Here is a 13,641-nt window from a genome sequence, read left to right as displayed (position 1 = left end):
ATGAACTTAGAGCATGGGAAGGCTTAACAGATGAGGGGAACCTCTGGGTAGCTAGGAAAAGATTCAGAGGGAGGAAGCAGGTGCCAGGACAATGAGCACCAAAGGGAATGGGAACCAAGACAGAGGATGGGTGTGGTCTCCTTCGTCAAACATAAGGAACCCAGTTTGATTGGAGCGGTGTTTATATAGCAATGGTCAGGGGAGGAGGAAGCAACAAACCAACAAATGTGTCTATTGCCTTTTAAGAATAAAAATTCAGAATGTCAAGAAGAATCATGCAGAGATTAAGTCACAGAGATTGCCTTCCTTAACATCAATTGCCTCTCACACACAAAAAAACGATGTTCTTTGATGACTTCTCATGTTGAGTTTTGAAGATTAAATGAAAGAAGCATTGAAGTATCCAGTATCATGGTGTTTAAGGTTTTGCCTCTGTGATTTCCTCTCCCCTTTATTCTAACACTCCCATTCTCCTTTTTATATAAATTATGAATAGAAATAACTGGGAAAACAGAAACAGAGCAGAATGCTTGGTACCCCACCAACCTCTGCATCAGCTATCATGCATCTATTTCCTCTGTGCCAGATGGCACTTAGGTCTCCTTAATCTCTAACCTTTCCCTGCTAGACATGTGTGTTTTTACAGATAAGGAAAACTGACCACATTAAGCTACTGACCTCCAGTTTGCACAGAAATACACATTGCATTTGGGATTTGAACCAAAGCATGTCTGGCTTTAAAGACTCTCAGTTGAAGGTCCAAGAAAATGTGAGGACACTGGGTACCTCTGGGCATCAGAGCTCCTGGGCCTGAACCTCAGGAATCATCTAAGGAGCTGGAGGAGATCGTCAACCTCATGACATGTAGATAAGTAGTTGACAGTGCAGAAAGGGACACTTTTGAGGTTGGGAATAATGGAGATACTCTACGGTCATTCAAATGAATGAACTTTGTTGAGCCTGGGATTTGATCTGGCCCCTTTTCCAGTGGATATGTCTAGGCCAGATCTATGCATACAATCACTCCCGTTTCCATCCTCTCCATCCATCTTCTGTCCTCTAGGTTTCCTCTCCATCATCCTGGGGTAACTTCTTGCCAGCAAGATTGTACCTGCAGGGCAGGTTTTGAAGGAAAGTTTCAATATGAAATTAACCCTGTTCATTCATTATAAGGGAGGGAGTCAGGTATTTCTAACTCTGCATGAAAGGGTTATTTTTTTCTAAATTGCAATTCATTGAGTGTCTATTGCCATCACAATAGGATGTTAAGAATAGTAGCAGCTACTCTGAGTGTTCTCTGGGTGCCAGATGCCACACCATGCACTTTGTGTATAAAATTCATTGGTTTTTCATAATTATCCTGTGCAGAGCCCCTATACACAGATGAGAAAACTGAGAAATAAAGGCACCACACAAAAGCAGGGATTAATAAAGAATAGGACTAGTGACCATGAAAGTTTTGTGCCAAACTTTGCCCTTTGCTGTGCACTGAGCTGCCTCTCCATATCCTGCTGTGGTTTACTCATCCCAAACCCTCCATATCCCTGTGAGACTATGAGCCGACCACTGAACCCTCAAGAGAGGCCTTCCCAGTTAGATCCACACCCCTGGAGGTAGCTGTAGCCCTGGAGAAAGAGGAGCCCCTCAGGAGGATTGATATTAAGCAGAGCACAGGGAAGACTGATTACCCTGGTTCCTCTGGCTCCCAAGAAATTTTAGAAACCATTGTTGAAGACCATCCTTAAGGTCCTCTGTATCTTGATATCTTGTCCCTACTTGGTTTTCCATTTTGGCTGGGAGGAGGGCAGGCCTTGGAGTGCGTGAGAAGGTTGGGAATGGAGGCTTGCACATCTTGTGGGTGGTCAGTGTGGGAACACCGTGACGCGGGCTGAGTCATGGCTGCACTTGTGAAGCTAATGACAGATGCTAAACAAAATTGGATCCCAAACCATCGTGACCAGGGCACAAACAGATAGCGTGTCTGAAATGCCAACCTTGACTCATGTGTGGGAGCCTCGCATCTCGCATTCACCTCCTCTCCTGTTTATGTTGTGGCATCAGGAAGGATAAATAGAGGGCTCGTCTGTGGTTGAGACACCACCCGCTACTGCATCCTTCCCCTGACGCTGGTTCCTCTGCGGGATGCTCTCAGGCAAGATGGATTGTACACACCTCCCTCCTTTCCTCAGTGGACATACGCAGAGGACAAAAGGAGCCCAAAGATGCATTCAAAATAAGATGGGTATAATTCCATCAGTCTTAACGTCCTAAGTAGGAGCGGATTCCAAGTGCCTAAAAAAACTTTGATCAGAAAGAAGAGTAATGAACTTATTCAGTCGTTCATATGTGCATTTTCTCTTATGTTTGTTTAGTCTTTCATTCCTTCTCCTGTTTGTCCCACAAATGTTATTCCATACCTGTTCTCTACCATGTTTCTTGCTAGACTCCATGGCTGTCCTTCATTTTATGGCACTCACAGCCTAACCTGAAAATAGAGATACTTGCAGAGCACCACCTATTCAGGGCTATTTTGACATGCACAAGGCAAGGTTGGGGGCTTGTGTTAGGGAGGGCGGTGGCATGGCTGTTCAGGGAGGGCTTTCTGGATAAGCTAGATTGGACATTTAAGGATGGGGAGCTTGTCAGGCAGAGAGGTGCAAGGTGGGCCCTCCGGTGGAGATAATAGGTTGAACAAAGGTATAAGAAAACCATGTTTAGAGGTAATGGAGCACTTCGATGAAAGTATTTTGAGAGGCTTTGTTTGGGGCGGTGGTGATATAGCGAGGGAAGAAAGGCCTAGAGTTTGAAGCACCTGTTTCATGCTAAGAATTTAGATTATGCTCAGGTTAAATATGCATCAGGGCTGCACATGAAAGAGGACTAGGTCTGTTTAGCAGAATCGTGCAGAGCTCATACTCTAAGGACCCGGATGCCACAGGTCATGGTTTTTCTCTCAGATGGTTGTGCAACAGCCCCCAAACAATACACATGTTCTGTGTGTGTGTGTGTGTGTCTGTGTTTTGTTGCTCCAATATGAGGGCCTGAGCTCTGTGATCTCTGAGCTTCCTGTAAGATCTAAAGTTCTGAGACCCTGATGTTAACCATTTCCCCATATCTGCATGGTAAGAGGAAGGAAGTGGATATAACTGAGATTCATCAGTGTCTCGGAACTTTAAATCTTATAGGAAGATCTAAAGTTAGATTTTGTTGTCACTTTTTTTTCAACCTCTTGGGGTTCTTTCTATGATCAGATGAAATCATGGATGTAAAAACTTTGACCACCAAGAATTTAAAGATCAATGGGCTACAAATCTGGAGACGGGGTCCTGAGGACATTTGTTCTGTGATTATGGGCAAAGCACTCCCTTTTCTGGGCCTCAAATGTCGTATCTGTGTAAGGAGTGGGTGGACAAGGTGGTGGTAGGGACCACTGGATCACTATGCTTTGATGCGTGAGGTACTAAAACCTATATAGTGGCTCACATCTGTAATCCCAGCACTTTGGGAGGCTGAGGCGGGCAGATCACCTGAGGCCAGGAGTTTGAGACCAGCCTGGCCAACATGGCAAAACCCCATCTCTACTAGAAATACAAAAACTAGCCAGGTGTGGTGGCAGGCACCTGTAATCCCAGCTGCTCGGAGGCTGAGGCAGGAGAATCGCTTAAACCCAGGAGGCGGAGGTTGCAGTGAGCCAAGACCGCACCACTACGTATCAACCTGGGTGGCAGAGCGAGACTGTCTCAAAAAAAGAAAGAAAGAAAGAAAAGAAAAGAAGAAAGAAACCTATATAGTGCTACTGACCTTAAAGGGTTCACTACAGAGACACCACTCACCACTGATACTAAGCCTGCTGATGCCATCATGTGATTCAACTTGAATTGGGTGTGGTCCACTGCCGTTCGGCAAACGAAATGCTCTTGAAATATTTATGGCCATTAATGAATGCAGAACCTTAAAATTAGATGGCGTGATATTCATAGACTCTCAAGACTGTCAGGAAGCATAGAGGACGTCTACTCAAGGCTCAATCCCAAAGCAGAAATCCTGTCTTTAACTCCTGGGGCAGACTTGGCATCTGCGACATTCTTCCAGGGACAAGGAATCACTGCCTTTCAGGGAAGGTGTATTCACTATCAAGTTATGTCTGTCATTGCATTGAAACCTCCCCCAACCTCAATGAATGTGAGGTGCTATTCTTACCTGCCTGAATTACGTTTCTCGAGGAGGAGAGATGCAACTTCTGTCTCCCTCAGGACCCAGAGAAAATGGGAACCTACATCTGAATCCAGCCTCATTGGCTGTGGGCTCAGTATCCAGTATGCTTCCCCCAAGCTTGGAGTCCTGGTATCTGGGCCCTGGACATTGCCTATGTCTTTGCCTAGCAACTCAGCTTCATCCAGGTTATCCTGTGGTTCATTCCAGGCTGGATTTCTTTGGATATTTAAGCTTATCTTTGTTAAACAAAATTTTTATTGCACAACATACATATATTTTATTGTTATTATTAGTCTAATATTAACATTATCCACTATATATTGAAAAGCCACAATGTTGCTGAAAAAAATAAACATTTATGTTGATCTTCCCAAAAGTAAATCACTACCAAGTAGATAGACATTACTGTAGTAGGATTACAGATGTGGAAAGTGAGAGCGCTAAAATTTGATTAGGGTAACCCGTAAAATGGTCAGAATGTGAACCAGATTTGGCAGCCCTGAAGCCCCTGCCCTTTCCATTATTTGACATTGCCTCTCTAAAAAAAGAACTTGGAGACAGTATGCTCCTTGTTGTGTGTGCTTATGTACACACACACACTTAGGAGTCTGTTTGTGTGCATGTGTTTCAGTAGGTGGAAAGAGAGATAAATTGCCACTCACTGTGGTCACATGTTTAACTCCTCAGTGAGTGTCACCAGAGCTTCCAGCATTGGCAGAAAGGGAGAAGGCTTCATGCCTGAGAGCTGCAAATAGTGATGGCATTGGCTGCTGCTCCCTTAATAGAGCTTCCTCATCTTTGGTACTTCAAGCCCTCTGCCTGAGTTTATGAGTCAGTTATCTTTGTATGAGATTGTGAAATCTTATGTGCCTGCTTGCCTGAATTTTAAAATGCTGCCTAAGATAAGGGGGACATAGAATCCCAAAGAAAACAGGAACTTGGCATTGTGTGGGTTGCTTCTATTTGCACTGTCTTTAGATGTGAAAAAAAAATAAGCAAACATACACAGCCAGTTTTGATTTCTATATTGAAGGAAAGAAAATACTTTTAAACATTCAGGGGGTGAATGCCTGCGGCTGCATTTTCTATGGTGGGTGAGGGTCAGAGATGTGATTTCTGGCCTCCCCTCTGCTCCTAATCAACAGGGGGGCCCTGAAGAACCTCAAAGTTGGCGAGGGTGTAGGTAACTCATTGGTGGAAGGGGGTTATCATTCCTCTCCTGCCATTGCCACAGAACTATTTTTAGGTTTGCTTCTTTATCATACTAGCTTATACTTATTAAGCATTTATCATATGCCAGACTCCAAAACAACTTGCATTTGGGGAAACTGAGGCACAGAGTGATTAAGTTCTTGCTCCAAGATTGCACAGCTGCTGAGAGATTGGCCTCTGTATTGCTTGGACTGGCCAGGTCCCAGAAGGCTGACCCGGTGGGTCTCAGCCACCACCAGTAGGTGCGCCTGCCTTCTTTGTGCATCTTTATTTCAGGGTATTTATCCTTGTGGACCACAGTTGTAGCTTGACTTCCTTTGCTCAGGTCCTATCTGTGTCTTCCAATGGCCCAGGTCGATGGCTCAGATTTCCCGTGTCCCTGGTGCTGTGAGAAGTTGGCCCCTATTCTGCATGTGAACGGTGAGGCTTAGAGATGTTGTGTGACTTGTCCAAGTTTCCACACAGAGGTGAGACCCAAGATTGTGAGTCAAATGTTGATGAGATCCTCTCACAGCAAGAAAGAGTGCTTAGGGGATCCTCCCTTCTTAATGAAGAAGCACCAGTTTTCCATCTCTAATAAGATTATTTGCCTGGAACACTGAGCAGATTTTCCCTGCAGTGATCAAGCCAGGCAACAAACTGAAGTTATTACCTTGTTAGAATGGCTGCGTGGAGTAAATCCCCTGGGGAGAAGGACATCACTGAATGCAGATACATGCTTTGGAGAGTAATTTCTGCTGCTTCTCTTGGACCCTACAGAGAAACAGCACATTCTGACAGGGTAATCTGGGTTTGAGTGTGGCTATCCCAAGAACTTGCTAGGTCATGTGCGCTTTGGTATCCTGCTATGATTTCTGCCAAAACTCATATTGAGGTTTCATTGTTATTAGTAGTGTTGAAATGTGGAGCCTTTAAGAGATAAATAGATTAATGGTGTTATAGAGGGAGTGGGTTAGTTATCTCCAGACTGGGTTTGTTATGAAAGGGAGTTTAGTCCAGTTTCCTCTCTCTGTCTTGAGTGTTCTCTTGTGCCTTCAGTCCTTCTACTGTGGACAGGGGAATACCAGATGCTGTGCTCTTGGACTTCCCAACCTCCAGAACCATGAGCCAAATAACTTTCTGTTCTTAATAAATTATTCAATCTGTGGTATTCTGTTATAGCAGCAGAAAACAGACTAAGATAGATCCTTCTCTATCCTCATAATATTCCTCTGTACATGAGAGATCTCTTCCCGAGCCTTTCCCATCTATATTGTAATTCTTTGATACACAGTCCTTTGAGAACATTAATGTTGTTTTCCCTTTTCATAAAGTAAATGCTGATGTATATTAAGATTGAATTATTATTTTCATTTAATCTTTCAAAGACCATATACTCTGAAGATTGAAGTTTTATAGAAAAATTGCATTGAAAGGAAAACATGTTTGTAAAATAATTTATTCCCAAACAAAATCTAATGAGGTATTGGAGCTATGATATTTCTTAAAAACAGTTTTAATATTTTATCCAACATTCTCAGAGGCAACTGAGACTGCTCTAGTACATTAAAAAAAATGTAAATAACTAATTAAACATTTTGATATATTGTGATGAAAAGTGCAAACATTTACTTGGGCCTCTACAAATGCCAGAACCTCTAAAGTTAAGACAGGGGCCTAGTTCTTTAGGTCTGGATATGAGGGACCTTTTGAATTTCTGCCAACTATGTTGAAGGTGGAAATAAAAATAGTGATTGCTAGTGATGATGAGTGATTGACAGTTTTGTAGGCAATGACTGAAGTTCTTTATGTATGTGATTATCTTTAATCCTCAGTGCCACCCTAATGCATTGATGTTCTCTCTGGTACTTATACAGAGATGGAATCTTTGAAAGATCACATGTTGTAGAACTAAAGGAAATAGATTAAAGCTCAGTTTTGGCATGGGAGAGAGGATAAAGCATTGTGTCCGGAGAAGTAAGAAGTTGATGGAGTGTACAATGCCTCTTGAATCTTGCCAAGGGCCAGAGAAACCACTGAAAGCTTTTGAGATATGCAGAACATGAGCTTCTTGGTGCTCAAGATAGGCCACTGCAGTGAGAGGTAGAGAATGCACAGAAGGTGATGAAGCTGGAGCAGAGAGAGGTGCATGGAAGAGGTGGGAATAATCAGGAAAGAGAATAGTGATCAGCATTCCTAGGGTGGTGGCTTTGGAGATGGAGATAATGATAGTGAGAACTGACAACTAATTGTCTTTGTGAGGAAGGGAGAAGAAGGACTGGGCCCTGGGCCAGGTGCAATGGTTCATGCCTGTAGTCCTAGCACTTTGGAGGCTGAGGTGGGCAGATCACGTGGGGTCAGCAGTTCGAGACCAGCCTGGCCAACACAGTGAAACCCTGTCTCTACTAAAAATACAAAAATTAGCCAGAAATCGCTTGAACCCAGGAGGCGGAAGTTGCAGTGAGCCGAGATCGTGCCACCTCACTCCAGCTTGGGCAACAGAGTGAGTCTCCATTTCAAAACAAAATAAAACAAACAAACAAAAAAAGAAGGACTGAAGGCTGAACCCAGTTGATGCCCGACAACCAGGTAAGTGACAACAGTCTGCCACAATTTTGAGGTCTCTCCAGATTCCTTGAATGCAAGAGGGAATGCCATCTCCATGTCCTGTTGCTGGGATAAAGACCTGCAGGTCACAATTTTGGAACAGAGAAGACAGACTTTCCCCCATCCCCACCATGTTGCTTAGTTTTGAATGTCTTTGAATACACCATTCTGGATAATAATGATGAAAAACTGGAGGGAAACCAACACACATGCAGAAAGAAAAGGCTCGGTGAAATATGATGACAGTAAAAAGAAAATTCAAAATGAAACACTCATACAATTAACTAGATGTATTCACATTTATTCTTGGTGGCTTCAACTTTATGTGTTATGGAAGGGCTAGGTCTGACATCTGTTGTCAACCTTCTGTGTTACGTGTTGGGGATAAAGATCTATTTGTTGTTTTACAGAGGAGGAGACTGAGGTTTATGAAGTTTTTTAACTTTAGGTAGATTGTAACGTTGATATCTGGATCCTGGCTGCTCTATCCCAAAACCTGACCTACACACACACATACACACACACACACACACACACACACACAGAGAGAGACAGAGAGAGAGACAGAGAGAGAGAGACAGACGGGCACACTATGGAGGCTCCATTGCAGGTGCCATGTAGACTCTGCATTTTACATAGTAGTTTATAAATCTAGACAATTTTTGTAGCTCTAAAAGAAAAAGAATTTGATTTTTGACAAAATAATCAGCTCATATTTCTTCTCAGAGGTGATTTCTTGTCCGCATTCAGCCACACAAATGGGACATAGATGCATTCTGCTCAGCTATGATTTACAAGCACAGGTTTTCTGCCGGAGCTGGCATTACAGGCAGATGCAGCAGTGGGATCAGATGTTAGCCTTTGTGTTCCTAGATCCTGTCTTGGAGTCTGATGAGGAGATCTGAGTGTAGGACTCAATAATCTGGGTTGTTGTTGTTGTTGTTGTTAATTTTCCCAGGTTCTTTTGTGGGAGGTTTTTGGAATGAATATTGGGGAGAGCTGGTTTACCCAGAGTGTGGTTGCTGATATGCTGTGGATGGAGATCTGAATCGTGTCCTGCCCTCCTCCTAAGCACGATGCATGTTGGCACCTCTCAGTGCACTCATCACTGTGTATCCTCAGTCGAACTCAGTCTGACAGAGGTGGAGAAAGGGCTTTCTTGGACAGCCCCTTTTTGGATACCTCTAATGACAAAGAACTTGCTTTATCTGCCATAACCAACATCACTGTTTCAACTCTTAAATGCTTTTGGTCTTATTTTCTGTTGCTTTGTTTTCCTTGCTGAATGCTGTTCCTCTTTCATACTCACACTCTGGCCCAGAGTCTGTTGTCTGATGTTACCATTTTATTCCTTAATTCCATAGTATTTGTGAACCTCTGCTGTTTACCAGATGCCAGGTTGGGCATGGAGTGCTCAGAAATTCATAAACAGACAATGACTCCTTTTTAGGGACTTATAGCCCAGTCATCTCCTTCTTAAGGAAGAAAAGTAACATGCTATGTTTCTCAAATATTTTTCTGTACTCTAACAATATCCTATTGACCATGAGAACATTTTTAATACTTTACAAAAGTTGGTTTAATTAGTTACCATTCTGTATCATCCTCTGAGGTAGGTGTTTCCCTCCAGGTACAGAGGCAGAAGCCTGGACTCAAAGAGATGAAGTGATGTCCTCGTCAACCTATTAAGTGGCAGAAATCTAATCTGAACTGAGGTTCTGTGACATCACCTTCTGGTTCTCTGGTCTACCCTCTGCCTCTTTTGTTCCTCATCAATCAAATACAAACATGGCCTGCTTAGGGTAATGAGATGTTAGAATCTTGTGGACAAAGGAGAATTTAATTGTTGTTTAAACTCAAGGCAGGGGCTTTCCCAGAAAAGTGGGACCTCATCATTTGTCTGCACACTCCCAGTGATGAGGGAGTTCATTGCTTCATAAAGTAGACTGGTCCATTGTTGGGCAGCTGGGATGGCTAGAAAGCTCCCAGAACAGGGCAGGTCAGTAAGGGGCACTTGATCAAGATTATTTTTTAGTGAATGAAAACCAAACAAAGCTGTAATTTCACTGCATTTTCTTTTACTCTGTCTCCTAGTTCTGTCTTCTGTAACAAAGCTAAACATAGCATGCGTGTATTGAAAGTTTATCACATGCCAGTCTCTATTTTGAGTGCCTTATGTATGTTAATAGTTTTAATTATTGCAATACTCCAGAAAGTAGGTATTATTATTGTCCTCACTTAACACACAAGGAAAAAGAGGCCCAGGAAGATAATAATGACTCCAAGGTCGCCCAGGGCCATTGAGACCCAGGAGTCTTGTTCTGGAGCCTGTATGTATATTGTTTTAGAGACAGGCTGTTCTCTCCGCTGTCCACAAGGAAGGCTAATCTGATGATGCCTGTGTTAATTTCTAGACATAGGCTTCAAGGGCCTTCCCATCCTGCCCCTCTCTCCATCCTCTTCTCTAGGCATGTTTGCCTAAATGTGGTGTACCAGGGGCAAGCTGTCTGCACATAGGTGTAAGCTGTGGGTGCTGCTGCCTGAGTGAGGACCAGGCAGTAACCAGGGGCCCAGGGAGATTACACAATGAAGGGCAGTACCAAGGGCAGGTGTGTCGACTTCAGATGAGCTGAGGTTGAGATGACCTGCTGAGGTTACTCTCTTCACTTTCTGAACAGAAGAGATATGCACTGATGGCACTGGACTGAGGCATGGCAAAGGCCTCCTCTTTCAGAAGCCAGCCTTCCCAGGGAGGCCATACCTGAGTGCCAAAGACCCAGCTCCCCCCTCTTCCTAAGCTGTCATCATTGGCATTGTGATTGTCACTGAATCACCCTTTCCCAGTCCCTGAGCATCATGAGGGCAAAGTCTGCTGGTAAGCTCCGTATGCTTTAGAGTGCCACAGTGCCTGTACACACAGCTTTCAGGAAGTGCAGGTTTGAAGGTGAGCTTTTCAGAGTCACACCAAATGCAGCAGAATGACTGAGTTCACTAGAGTGGTGGGTGGTGCTGGTTGTAGTAGGAAGTTAGTGTAGAAAAGATGTCTGTGGTGTGTGTTCAGATGGTGCCTGTGTGTTTTGGGTTGGGTATGTTGTTGTGTGTATGGTACATGTTCATGTTGGGGGTGAGTGCTGGGTTTTCTGATGTTTCATGGGAGGTTCTTGGAACAAATATTGAGGAAAACTGGTCTACCCGAGGTGTGGTTGCTGATGTGCTGTGGACGGAGATCTAAATCATGTCCTGTCCTCCTCATGAGCATGACGTATGCTGACACTTCTCACTGCACTCATCACGATGCATTCTCAGAACCTTGCCCCTGAGCTCAGTCCTACAGAGGCAGAGAACGGGCTTTTCTGGACAGTCTTTTCAGCACCCAGTGTGTGCTGGGTATGTGTCATGGGCATCTTGTGTGTGTGATGAAGATTTGTGTGTGTGTGTTGTATCAATGCATATTGTATGTATCTGTGTGTTTGTGTGTATGACTGTGATGTGTGTGTGGGGTATGTGTCATGTGTCTATTGTGTGCATATGTCATAAGTATGTTCCAACAATATGCCAAACAGTATATTAAACATTTCGAATGCTGTCTCCCTACTGATCATGAAGACACTTTTATAGGGTAGGTACTCTTACTCTTCACCTCTTAGTAATGAGGGACAGAGAAGTTAAGGAATGGGCCCAAGGTCATGCAGCTCACAAGAAAGCAAGTTAACTCAGGTCTAGTTAATGCCAAAACCCTTGTCTTTAGGCCAGTGGTTCTCAAATTAGTGTTTGCACCTAAATTCCCTGGAGAACTTGTGAAAACGCAGATCCCTGAACCTGGAGTTTCTGACTGAGCAGGTCTGGCATGGAACTCAATACTTGGTTTTCACAACAAAATGTTGCTGATGTCACTGGTCTGAGGACCACACCTGAAAACCACTGCTGTGATACCTTCCCATTAATCCTCAGATGAAAAGAGAAGGGGAGAAGGTTGCGACCAAGGCAAATGGCTCTAGATTACTGACCACAAAGTGGACCAAGGATGTTATCAGCAAAATCAACACAGTTTTAAAAGTATTTTACATGGGGTGGGGCACGGTGGCTCACGCCTGTAATCCCAGTACTTTGGGAGGCCGAGGCGGGCGGATCACGAGATCAGGAGATCGAGATCATCCTGGCTAATACAGTGAAACCCCGTCTCTACTAAAAATACAAAGAATTAGCCAGGTGTGGTGGCGGGCACCTGTAGTCCTAGTTACCTGGGAGGCTGAGGCAGAATGGAGTTAACCTGGGAGAAGGAGCTTGCAGTGAGCCAAGATCGAGCCACTGCACTCCAGCCGGGGTGACAGTGCGAGACTCCATCTCAAAAAACAAAAACAAAAACAAAACAAAACAAACAAAAAAAACAAAACTATTTTACATGGAACTCATCTTCCTCACTGCATTATGAGTGTTTGGTTATAATGCCTAACATGCTATTTTAAAGGAAAAGGCAGCTTCCCACCGAGAAACTGTGTCTGTGTTTACAAGTTCCAGAACCCTATTCCATTTGTCCTGAACAAGAGCATGGTGTGGTGCATCTTTCAAGGAGAAAAGAATGTTCCATGTGGTATTCTCCATGCATTAAATATTTTCTTCTAAATATTAGCTCTATCCCAAAACATGGTGCCAGCCATTCTGCCAGTAAGTGCAGGAGCTGGAAAACTCAGGCTCCTGGGTAGGCACTCTGCCTGCACAGCACCAGTGTCTGTGTGGCTCAGGGTCAATGCCACCCATACAGAGGGCTTTTGAGGATTGTGTGAAGTCATGCATGGAACCCCCATCAGTGTGTAGTATATGGTAGGCTGGCACTATTGGGGTTCATTGTTCCTGCTCTGCCTTTGTCTCTCTTTCTATATATTCTCCTCCCCAGGATCAGAGATCAGGAGAGGGACCGGGAATAATAGAAAACTGACAACTCCAAGAAAGGAGTCAGGTGATTTTACCAGCTCTGAGTTTTTGGAGGATTCAGGCTGAGTGGGGTGATGAGAAAATGAGGACAATGCAGCTGTTGACATTGAATGTGATTATGAAGGGAAGCACAGAGTGGCTTCCATTTGCTTGCCCCTCCATCTGACTTTGACTGGAAATGACTTGGGATTAAAATTGAACCTCGGGTTCTGACCTTGACTGGCTCTGGTGTGTTGGGCAGGGTCAGGGTGCACCTCTATGGCTCTTCATTAGGGAAATGGGTTTTTGGCACAGTTTGTGAGCCAGGCCTTTCCATGTTTGCCAGATTGAAATTCTGTCTTGCAGAATTTATAGAGGTTGGTTCTAAGGATTTTAATTTGGTATGCAGCCTTATGAATCCCTAGAAATGTTGCCTGGATGAAACATTTGCCCGAGCTGAGATGCAGTTAAGGCCCAGTTAATCCCTCCTGCTCTTATCTGTGGGATCTGGCCTAGCCTTACCCTGTTAACTGCAGTGAAGTTGCACTCTGAACCACAAGAATGGTCTGGTCCCTGAGGCATCTGGGGGCAGAAAGAGGGGCTTTGGAAGGAGATCCAAGTTGAATCACAAGTTGCCAGGTGACAGATCCATGTGTTCCCTTCCTTTCCCCTCTCCTCCTTCTCTCCCTTCCCAGAGGTCATACCAGGTCTTGAGAT

At 44.0% G+C, this 13,641-nt stretch overlaps 1 protein-coding gene across 3 annotated transcripts in view; it reads left to right on the top strand.

Annotated features, from left to right (window-relative positions):
- FAM135B (family with sequence similarity 135 member B) overlaps nt 1-13,641 on the top strand; it is a 354,279-nt gene that overhangs the window by 106,901 nt on the left and 233,737 nt on the right. Inside the window, exon 3 of one of the 3 annotated variants that reach the window (XM_025394244.1) lies at nt 7,550-7,564. The exons of the other annotated variants lie outside the window; for them this stretch is intronic. The gene's annotated coding sequence lies outside the window, so the exon portion shown is untranslated. The remainder of the gene's footprint in view (nt 1-7,549; nt 7,565-13,641) is intronic. 3 annotated transcript variants of the gene reach the window in all.

The sequence above is a fragment of the Theropithecus gelada genome, chromosome 8 (genome assembly GCF_003255815.1).
Source record: "Theropithecus gelada isolate Dixy chromosome 8, Tgel_1.0, whole genome shotgun sequence".
Classification (NCBI taxonomy): domain Eukaryota; kingdom Metazoa; phylum Chordata; class Mammalia; order Primates; family Cercopithecidae; genus Theropithecus; species Theropithecus gelada.
Note: the sequence above shows the minus strand (reverse complement) of the source record. Positions and strands in the feature narration are given on the sequence as shown.